The sequence below is a fragment of the Phalangium opilio genome, unplaced genomic scaffold (assembly GCF_054372755.1).
Source record: "Phalangium opilio isolate 3A_F unplaced genomic scaffold, DU_Popi_V2 ptg000329l_1, whole genome shotgun sequence".
In the NCBI taxonomy this organism is placed as follows: Eukaryota; Metazoa; Arthropoda; class Arachnida; order Opiliones; family Phalangiidae; genus Phalangium; species Phalangium opilio.
This window is the reverse complement of record NW_028324226.1, coordinates 13,172,641-13,184,449: the sequence shown is the minus strand read 5'-3', so window position 1 is coordinate 13,184,449 and position 11,809 is coordinate 13,172,641. Positions and strand designations below refer to the sequence as shown.

Sequence of the window (11,809 nt, the reverse complement as noted above, 5' to 3'; positions counted from 1 at the left end):
ACGAGGATTACCCAAAACGGCAAAACCTTTGCGTGAACTAATTGAAGCCGATCCATTATTTTTAGAAAGGTACTGTTCTCTGACGAGGCTATTTAAGGATGGTACCTTAAACCTTCATAACGTGCATTTTTGGGAGGGCATTCTTGGAAACCAAATTATCGGACCCTTTTTCTTGATAAGAAAATCTCTGAAGGCATTTACTTGGACTTCCTGCGTCATGAGTTCGTTGCTTGTAAAGTAATTGAAAGACATGGACAGATGAAGAGTGCCTGCACCACAATGGTAATCACATTGAACATTTACGTTGACGTTGATGTGTACCAAACGGATTCGATTAGAGGTTGTAATTTGAGGCCCAAATTCCAAGACTTATCGTAAGACTGTGCTTTAAAATTTTCTGTTGCTCCCCCCACTTGACTGGTATGCTAGGTGGTATTTCAGTAGAAGAAAATTTATTGAATTAGGGATAGCGAGAGATGGCTAGTGATATGGCTTAGTTATGGGCTAGACGCCCTTGTTTTATTGGCAACATTATTACATTGAATGTTGCCAGATTAAATTGTTGCTGGTGATTTGGCGAACTATGCTAATGATATATTAAAATTTAAATGGAAAAGTTTCATTTTGACACATTCGTTACCCTAAAATTTTGTGTTTGGAGCCTATTAATGCATTATAGTGATAATGTAATTAATTTTAGTGTTAAATAGGAAAACATTTAGGCTGAAAGAACAACTGGCGTAGTTTAATCTTATTTTGTTATTTCAGTTAAGGGTTATCTATAGTTACCCAAAAAAACCTGTTGTTTTCGATTAATTTTAATTAAATATGATCATTAAGTTGAAATTAACGGCTTATCTTCTTTTACTAGTGTTATTTCAGTTTATTATACGAGTTTGAACAAGAAATTCTGCAAACTTTAGAGGAGTGACTGTTTGACTCTTGCAGAACAATCACTACTTTGCCCCAAAACTTTTAAATATCACGCCTTTTCAATGGCTCTCTTTTCAAAATGGGGAAAAAAGCTTTTAAATGACAATTTAATTAATCGTAAGAATTAAACAGGAAAATGGAGGCTGGGTGAAAGATTTGTTAGTTTAATTATAAGGTATCCATGAATTTACCCAAAACACGAATCTTTCACATTCTGGGAGCCAAGTCGAGCACTGACATCCTTTTCTCGAAGCAACTCGTGGCACTTTTAAGCCCACTGTAACTTCGTGATGGGTATAGGTGAAAGTCTGAAATTTTGCTTGCCGCGAGGACTGTCAATCCTAGCTATTGTTTCCAAATTTCCAGTTCCTACCCTATATGCTTTTCGAAATATCGCAGGTGAAATTTACCTTATTTTGTCACTCACTCACTCACTCACCGATCATCAAAATTCTAAGGTACTTCTAGAGGAGATAGAAACTTAAAATTCAGGATTTAGTTTTCATTTATTTTATAAAGCACAGAAAAATTAAAACATCCCGAATTTTTTATAAAATTGTTCTTTAGTTCTTTATTTTAAAACTAGATGGCGCTGCCGTCTTTTCAACAGAAATAGTGTGTTCTTGATGAAAGGACGTAATGGTCCAAAGTTAACCGAAAGTTAAATATATATTAAAGCTAATAGGAGTAGTAGTTTAATAGAAATGTGTCGTAACTGATGCTACATTCTTTTATTAGGATATCGCGTACAATCTTTATTGCATATTCTCTGCGGGTCGAAAGGGGTAATTCAGCGTAAATATGGACAAACGTTAGCGATTATATTGGCAAACGAAGTACCACGAGAGGGTCTTGTTTTAATATAACTACCGAAGTATAACGAGAGGGTCTACAAAAAGAAGTGAGATCCTAAGAAAAACATTAACATGTACAAAAATGGGCCAAGCCTCGCTTCGTGCCCTCTCCGCCGTAAAAGTTCTGAAATCCCATGTAGAGCCAAGTCTGCCTTTTGGTCTCATTCAATCGCCAATTGAACAATTATGTTATAAATTAAGTACTTTTCCTAATTAATAACCAATATTCTTTGACTCTATCATTATTATACATCTTTGTTCGTATCAAAAATATCGTGACTTGGCAAGCGCAGGTGTACATAAGGTTATGCATAACTCGCCTTATAAACTTGTAAATAGGGTTATGCATAACTCACCATATAATTTGTACATAGGGTTGTGCATGACTCATCTTATAAACTTGTACATATCCCCTCGACCATAAACGATTTAGTGAATATCCCTTCGACTTCCTTTTAATATTACTTACTTGCGATTGCCAAGTCACGATATTTTTGATACGAACAAAGATGTATAATAATGATAGAGTCAAAGAAGATTGGTTATTAATTAGGAAAAGGACTTAATTTATAACATAATTGTTCAATTGGCGATTGAATGAGAACAAAAGGCAGACTTGGCTCTACATGGGATCTCAGAACTTTTTAGGGCGGAGAGGGCACGAAGCGAGGCTTGGCCCATTTTTGTACATGTTAATGTTTTTCTTAGGTTAATTATACTTGATTGAGTTTAATTTAACGGCTTATCTTGTTTATCTTGTGTGGATTTATTTTATAATAAAAGTTTCAATAAAATATTAACTTAAATTGCAATTACCCTAAAATTTTAATGTATGCGCTTTTGATGTATTTTAATGATCATTTAGATTAATTTGAAAGTGAAATAGGAAACTACTGTGGCTGTACGAAAAACTTGTGATGTTTTAATCTTAATTTGAGCGTGGTTCGTGAGAGTGGATTAAGCTTAAAATTTATTTGAATTTTTTACCCTATTTGCAATGTTTAGTGCAGTTTAATATTTTTGCCATATATTCATCATTATGGTACCCTAAACTTTTGGGTAGTTTAAACAGTTTATTTAAAAGTTATTTGAGCTTTTATCCAAAAATGTATATTTTGGTTTAATTTCACGTTAATTATATTTAATTGAGTTAAAATTAACGTAGGATTGTGTTTTGGCAGTGTACATTTAGGCTATAAAATGAGTTTAAATGTATACTTCACCTTAATTGCAATTTTTAGTGGAGTTTTCGATTCTTATTTTACCCTAAACTTTTGAATTTCGCGCCTATTAAGGTGCTTTCGAGATAATTTAAACTAGCTTAAGTGTGAAAGAGAAAACATGGGGCTTTACCAACGGCTTGGTTAGATACAATCTTAATCAAGGACATCATTTAAGAGTTATCTGAGTTTTCATCCAAAAAAAAATGTACATTCGGGGTTTAATTTCACGTTAATTACACTTAATTACGTTGAAATTAACTTGTCGTCAGTGCTCATTAAGCTTATAAAATGACTTTTAATAAATAATTCACCTTAACTCTAATGTTTAGAGGAGTTTTTTATTATTTCCAACACATTGCGTTAAATTTTTATCATATCCTGTGCTAGGTTTGTGGTAAAGATTATCTATACAATATGTTAATGAATGATGTTATTCTATAGTTTAGCTTGAATACCAGTAATTAAATCAAATACCTATACAATTCATAGCAATTTAAACCAATAAACAAACGGCAACGTGGACTGTGGAAATAGCAAACAACGTAACCCTCCGTTTCTAACGTGGTTACGTTGAGAGAATCTGTGATGTAAACATGAAAATTATTTGACTAATTAAATTATATAACGACACTGTCCTCCTGGATTAACCAGCACCACTGTTACTTATGAATTAAACAATCCACTGTTGGTAACAAATAGTTTATAAAATGATAACGTAACATCACAGTATAACTGATTCAATAGGACCAAAATTGTTTTAACGAATAATCTGGTCCTCTACATTGGTTTAGTTTTAAGGAATTATATCACACACCTTCACAATTAGTAGCATTTTAGTGAGATTAACAAATAATGAAACCGCGTATACCTGTCCTCAAATGAGAATGTTGAGTGAACTGCGCTAACCAGTAACCTATACACCACTCTTTTAACTGCCGTAGGAAAACACATTGAACATTTTGTGATCTTTCCTGTAATATTTTGAAGTTGAATTCTTCACAGGGTGAAAACACTACCGTTGATTTCTAAACCATTAACAAATAATGAAACCCAGTATACCTCATACGTAACTCTCCGTTTCCAACGTGGTTACGTTGAGAGAATCTGTGCTGATGTAAACATGGAAATTCCTCTACATTGGTTTAGTTTAAGGAAATATATCACACACCTTCACAATTAGTAGCATTTTGGTGAGATTAACAAATAATGAAACCCTGTATACCTCAGTCCTCATATATTTGTTTGTAGCAGGAAACGAAGCAGACTGCGTATTTTTGGAATACAGAGCTGGAAATGAGCTTTTTTTATCTTGAAAGGGGAAAGACTATATAAATACTATATTACATAGACAAACTAAAATACAACTTAAGCCTTGGCCGTAAAGAACGTTCAAAAACTTACTTTAAATGATATAAAAACCTCTGTTAACTGTAATTATTTACCTGAATTACTTTTCTAGACGAAAATTCGACCTGATAACGACCTATTTCTTATTAAGAGTGCTACAGTTAATTAGAAAATACATATAAAGGTGCTCAAGCTCGGATGAAATAGTAAAGTAATCTGTCAGCGTCTACTGCTAGATAGTCTGACTCAAAAGTAATTTTGACGTACTTTCAGAATTAACTAAAATTAACATACTTAGAGTTAATTGATTTAAATTAAACTAGCCGATAGCACACCTTGAATACATAATTGTTAAATTAAGAGTATTCCGAAAAGTAACTTCGCTCTAGTTTTTCAGTTAGAGGTGGCTAAATATCACGAAAAACCCCATGTTAATCTCCATAGGAAAAATGGTAAAAGCATGTGAATTTTGCTTTAACGTTACAAAAGAGTATCAAGTCATATCTACAAGGGCCTACCGGCCCTGTAGAATTTTATATCTTTAAAAGGGAAAATAAAATGGTCAGACAACCAAAAATTAATTCTTAAACTTAAAGAATCGACTTTCGAAACTTTTAAAAATAATAAAAAATAAATTGACAGTAGAATTAGGTGTAAATTTTATCAAAGATTTTGATGGTATTTTAAAAATATTAATTTTATAAAAAAATGGTTCTATGACCAGTTCATACTCCCTTTAACAAGTTAGTCTTCTTAATTTTAAAACGTGTGCATGTTTGATAATTTTGCTTTAGACTATACCAATATTTAATGATATATATTAATTTTACTGCAGTGTCGAAATCAACAAAGAATAATTTTTTTTTTCAAATATTAATTTTTTTTCGTTATTATAATTTTTGTAAAATTTTTTTTTTCGTTTTAAATTATTTTATTTATATATTTTAAATAAAAGAACTATTGCAATACATAGAAATAATTCATTTATGGGTGAGGCTATTGCCACACATTTTGTGTGAGCGTCGCAATAGCACGGTGACTTTTGCAACACAATTGTGTCAATAGTCACCATGCTATTGCCACGCTCACACAAAATGTGTAAGGGAGTGTGTGCGTGCCAATAGGCAAAGGACTATTGCCACACCCACACAAAATAATTAAGGGAGTGTGTCAATCCTAACAGTGCTATACTATTGCCACACAAATTACAAGCGCGGAGACTATTAACACACACATTTGTACCTATGACAAGTTAATTAAATTTTTTCATTTAGATAAAGGTTAACGGGTTCTACTATCCAGTATAATTATTTCAGATGTCTGGGGTCACTATTTTCAAGGCTGTATCGGAAATCTCCAATAATTGTTTACTTTTTTTCGTCACTGATCCCATTAACAAGGAACCCCCCTCCCCCCGGTCTTGAATTAATTTAAGTGCTTTTGGACAAGTAATTTAAGTGCTTTTGTTAACAACGCGCTCCTAACAAGCAGGTAGCTCAACAATGTTACTCTGTATTATTACATTATAAAAGTATTAAAGAACTAAAACTCAACATTAAAGAATTGATCATTTTATAACAATGTTAATGAAAGATCTTGTCCCCCTACTTTGGCTAGAATGGAATACTGACACTATTCACAACAATTTTGACGGATAAGCACACGCCAACGTCAAAAATAGCAAAAATGTAACACTCTGTATCTATCACAATTTCCGAAGTGGTTTAACGTTGTTAATTCAACGCAAATGTAAAAATGCGTGTTAAACGTTTTTGATCAACACTGATGTGAGTCATGGATGTTTAAGCATTGCCGCCACGGTCCTTGATTTTTACAGACTCAAAACGGGTAGTAATGACATTTTTTTACTTCAAACTATGGATGTTGAAAAAAAATCAGTCCGAATAAACCATTAATGCAGTGTTTATGACTAAGTACAAACTAAGAGCATAACACGAAGCAGACGATTCACCGAAGATGGTTTGGAATTTTTTTCTTTTTTTTTTTTTGCTCCGTTTATTATGTCGAGCTAGGACCAAAGAAAAGGTCTACAGCTCCGAAACTTTGTGAAGATACATATGTACGCTATACATGATATAGGGGATTTAATACAAAAATAATAGAAATTTCGGATTGGAAAATAATACCGTTTTCCACATGCTCCTATGCAGTATTAAATTACATGTATTTAATGCAATTTGAAATTTACTTTCGTTTTCAATCCTAGATAATTACTCCATAGAAAAAACCATTGTAAATTTGTAACATGGCATACGTAAAATGTTCCTTAGACCTGGCATAAAGTATAAATACTAGCTTGGAGAAGTTCCAGCTAAAACTTTCCATCGAGCTTACAGGAGCAGGTTTCGTCGTTGAGCGATTGATCGAGTTGCCTAAATAGGCTCAATGACTGCAAGAAATTAATTTTTGATCTACATGTGAACTAAACTGAACTAGATATGAAGTTCGTCCGATCACGTTCTGCTAGTTCAGACGGGTAAGACAAAGACATTCACTTTACTCGTGAAAGGTTATAGGTAAGCCTGATTACATTTTCAAGAGTTTAAGTTTTAATTTTTTTCAGTTGTGGAATTTGCTAAGCAGCGTTTCAGTTGGCTTGGGTTTGACGCTTTTCTAGAAGCGGACTAAGCTGTTTCTTAGCGTCTTTTTAAAGGTAAAGAATTTTTTCTTATTCATTGGCTGTGTTTTGTTTGAATTTGTGTTTTATATGAGAAACCTTTTTTCGTGGTTCAACAGAGAAACCTTTTTTCGTGGTTTAACAGAGAAACCTTTTTTCGTGGTTCAACAGAGAGGGAGTCCTTTCTTGATTTAAAAGAAGCCTTTCTGGGTCTGAAAGAGAACTAAAATGGTTTGGCAACGTGCTAAGAAACAAAAAAATCGCTTAAAATATTTAAAGCGAATTGCGTTGAAAGACCAAGCTCAGGCTAGGGCGAATAAGATTTTGGAAAACTCTGCATCAAACCGAGTTAGGTGTAAAAGGTACTACATAAAAAAAACAGCTCTCTCAGAGTAAAAAACCGAGTCATGGACTCAATTGTAAGTCTTTATTGACAAGTTCAACAAAAAATGAAAAGGTTTTGCAGGCCCCTAAAATAGGTGCCACTTCGCGACAAAGAAAAGGTGGTGCAAACCCTGCCAACTATTATGTTAAAAAAACCTCCTTCAACAAAGGAATTTTTAAAACAAAAAATAAAAAGATGATTGCCGAAAGTTTCAAGCGATTTTTGATCACGCAACTTACGGAACGTTTGCTGACGACAAAAACTTCTGCTAATTCATGTAAAAAGCAAAGTTCCAAATTCACATCCCACAAACTCCAATGCCAGTTGCTATCTGGAAAAACATTTCACTTAAAAAGGCAAATATATTCGGCATTCCAGGCAAGACGTTCGTTACTTATTGAAGATTTCAAAAGTTTTGCCAAGAAAGTGCAAGAAATTGGATTGGTAGATAGTGACAATTTTATCAAAGTCATTGGAGGAAAAAGGCTTCACAATAGTCTCGAAGAAGCTTTTTATCACGAGACAACATATTTCACTTTGGGGAATGATGGCAGAATTTTAGAAAACCAGGACCACGAAAAGCGCTATGAAAAAATTTTGCCACGCGCCTCAACAATTTTTCTCATTTTGGGTATAACTTTTTGAAGAGATTCGAAATCACCATGATCAATCTCATTAGTCAATGTTGATAAAGCCTTAAGCAACGCTCGAACAGAGTAGATTTTACTTAAAATAGTTCTAATCCCGGAGTAATGCGGAGCCAATTCTCTGAAGGCTCTCAAGTAACTTTGGCATTCCTCGCTTTGAGAGCAATAGGAAAAATGACCAAGATACGGCAGAACTTTCACTTGATAATCTGAATCGTCCAATGACAATTTGACAACGGATTTTTGGCAAAACTTATTTTTGTAGGAGCAAACATCAAAATTAGAACTAAAAAGTTCATTTAAGACGCTATCACTGGCCTTTGCCGCCTGGTTAATGAAAGCTATGACTTTTAAAATAGTCCGCTCTCTAACGTTGCAAATGTCACTGCATTCCCAATACGAAGCTTTTTCTTTGGTTTCAATAAACCCAGATTCGTTAACTACGATATTCGCTTTGGGATTTTTGTCCTTTGAAACGTTTTCTACTGCATTGAATAAATTCCTGACAACACCGAAATCATAACCTGGAAGCAGCGTTCAATGCCTCTGTTCAGTCTTTTCTGGTCAATAAAATTACCAGTTTCATCAACCCATAATTCATTAACTTTTTCGCCGCGACGAGAGCTTTCTCGTAGCACCTTTATTACAAGACCATTTTCGTTGAACCGCAAAATTTTTTCATAGCGCTTTTCGTGGTCCTGGTTTTCTAAAATTCTGCCATCATTCCCCAAAGTGAAATATGTTGTCTCGTGATAAAAAGCTTCTTCGAGACTATTGTGAAGCCTTTTTCCTCCAATGACTTTGATAAAATTGTCACTATCTACCAATCCAATTTCTTGCACTTTCTTGGCAAAACTTTTGAAATCTTCAATAAGTAACGAACGTCTTGCCTGGAATGCCGAATATATTTGCCTTTTTAAGTGAAATGTTTTTCCAGATAGCAACTGGCATTGGAGTTTGTGGGATGTGAATTTGGAACTTTGCTTTTTACATGAATTAGCAGAAGTTTTTGTCGTCAGCAAACGTTCCGTAAGTTGCGTGATCAAAAATCGCTTGAAACTTTCGGCAATCATCTTTTTATTTTTTGTTTTAAAAATTCCTTTGTTGAAGGAGGTTTTTTTAACATAATAGTTGGCAGGGTTTGCACCACCTTTTCTTTGTCGCGAAGTGGCACCTATTTTAGGGGCCTGCAAAACCTTTTCATTTTTTGTTGAACTTGTCAATAAAGACTTACAATTGAGTCCATGACTCGGTTTTTTACTCTGAGAGAGCTGTTTTTTTTATGTAGTACCTTTTACACCCAAATCGGTTTGATGCAGAGTTTTCCAAAATCTTATTCGCCCTAGCCTGAGCTTGGTCTTTCAACGCAATTCGCTTTAAATATTTTAAGCGATTTTTTTATTTCTTAGCACGTTGCCAAACCATTTTAGTTCTCTTTCAGACCCAGAAAGGCTTCTTTTAAATCAAGAAAGGACTCCCTCTCTGTTGAACCACGAAAAAAGGTTTCTCTGTTAAACCACGAAAAAAGGTTTCTCTGTTGAACCACGAAAAAAGGTTTCTCATATAAAACACAAATTCAAACAAAACACAGCCAATGAATAAGAAAAAATTCTTTACCTTTAAAAAGACGCTAAGAAACAGCTTAGTCCGCTTCTAGAAAAGCGTCAAACCCAAGCCAACTGAAACGCTGCTTAGCAAATTCCACAACTGAAAAAAATTAAAACTTAAACTCTTGAAAATGTAATCAGGCTTACCTATAACCTTTCACGAGTAAAGTGAATGTCTTTGTCTTACCCGTCTGAACTAGCAGAACGTGATCGGACGAACTTCATATCTAGTTCAGTTTAGTTCACATGTAGATCAAAAATTAATTTCTTGCAGTCATTGAGCCTATTTAGGCAACTCGATCAATCGCTCAACGACGAAACCTGCTCCTGTAAGCTCGATGGAAAGTTTTAGCTGGAACTTCTCCAAGCTAGTATTTATACTTTATGCCAGGTCTAAGGAACATTTTACGTATGCCATGTTACAAATTTACAATGGTTTTTTCTATGGAGTAATTATCTAGGATTGAAAACGAAAGTAAATTTCAAATTGCATTAAATACATGTAATTTAATACTGCATAGGAGCATGTGGAAAACGGTATTATTTTCCAATCCGAAATTTCTATTATTTTTGTATTAAATCCCCTATATCATGTATAGCGTACATATGTATCTTCACAAAGTTTCGGAGCTGTAGACCTTTTCTTTGGTCCTAGCTCGACATAATAAACGGAGCAAAAAAAAAAAAGAAAAAAATTCCAAACCATCTTCGGTGAATCGTCTGCTTCGTGTTATGCTCTTAGTTTGTACTTAGTCATAAACACTGCATTAATGGTTTATTCGGACTGATTTTTTTTCAACATCCATAGTTTGAAGTAAAAAAATGTCATTACTACCCGTTTTGAGTCTGTAAAAATCAAGGACCGTGGCGGCAATGCTTAAACATCCATGACTCACATCAGTGTTGATCAAAAACGTTTAACACGCATTTTTACATTTGCGTTGAATTAACAACGTTAAACCACTTCGGAAATTGTGATAGATACAGAGTGTTACATGTTTGCTATTTTTGACGTTGGCGTGTGCTTATCCGTCAAAATTGTTGTGAATAGTGTCAGTATTCCATTCTAGCCAAAGTAGGGGGACAAGATCTTTCATTAACATTGTTATAAAATGATCAATTCTTTAATGTTGAGTTTTAGTTCTTTAATACTTTTATAATGTAATAATACAGAGTAACATTGTTGAGCTACCTGCTTGTTAGGAGCGCGTTGTTAACAAAAGCACTTAAATTACTTGTCCAAAAGCACTTAAATTAATTCAAGACCGGGGGGAGGGGGGTTACTTGTTAATGGGATCAGTGACGAAAAAAAGTAAACAATTATTGGAGATTTCCGATACAGCCTTGAAAATAGTGACCCCAGACATCTGAAATAATTATACTGGATAGTAGAACCCGTTAACCTTTATCTAAATGAAAAAATTTAATTAACTTGTCATAGGTACAAATGTGTGTGTTAATAGTCTCCGCGCTTGTAATTTGTGTGGCAATAGTATAGCACTGTTAGGATTGACACACTCCCTTAATTATTTTGTGTGGGTGTGGCAATAGTCCTTTGCCTATTGGCACGCACACACTCCCTTACACATTTTGTGTGAGCGTGGCAATAGCATGGTGACTATTGACACAATTGTGTTGCAATAGTCACCGTGCTATTGCGACGCTCACACAAAATGTGTGGCAATAGCCTCACCCTTATTTCAGATGTCTGGGGTCACTATTTTCAAGGCTGTATCGGAAATCTCCAATAATTGTTTACTTTTTTTCGTCACTGATCCCATTAACAAGTAACCCCCCTCCCCCCGGTCTTGAATTAATTTAAGTGCTTTTGGACAAGTAATTTAAGTGCTTTTGGACAAGTAATTTAAGTGCTTTTGTTAACAACGCGCTCCTAACAAGCAGGTAGCTCAACAATGTTACTCTGTATTATTACATTATAAAAGTATTAAAGAACTAAAACTCAACATTAAAGAATTGATCATTTTATAACAATGTTAATGAAAGATCTTGTCCCCCTACTTTGGCTAGAATGGAATACTGACACTATTCACAACAATTTTGACGGATAAGCACACGCCAACGTCAAAAATAGCAAAAATGTAACACTCTGTATCTATCACAATTTCCGAAGTGGTTTAACGTTGTTAATTCAACGCAAATGTAAAAATGCGTGTT

The 11,809-nt window shown here is 34.2% G+C and overlaps 1 long non-coding RNA gene across 10 annotated transcripts in view; it reads right to left on the bottom strand.

Moving 5' to 3' along the window:
- Nucleotides 1–1,420: 1,420 nt before the first annotated feature.
- Nucleotides 1,421–11,809, bottom strand: part of LOC149611084 (uncharacterized) — a 120,293-nt gene continuing 109,904 nt past the window's right edge. For 3 of the 10 annotated variants that reach the window (XR_016376647.1, XR_016376648.1, XR_016376645.1), the window contains 2 exons: nucleotides 4,070–4,178; nucleotides 1,421–3,981 (listed from right to left, as the gene is read on the bottom strand). This is a non-coding gene — a long non-coding RNA (uncharacterized LOC149611084). Of the gene's footprint in view, nucleotides 3,982–4,069; nucleotides 4,179–4,232; nucleotides 4,374–4,411; nucleotides 4,897–11,809 lie in introns of those variants that run through there. The other 7 variants (XR_016376649.1, XR_016376654.1, XR_016376650.1 and 4 more) reach the window with 7 other exon arrangements.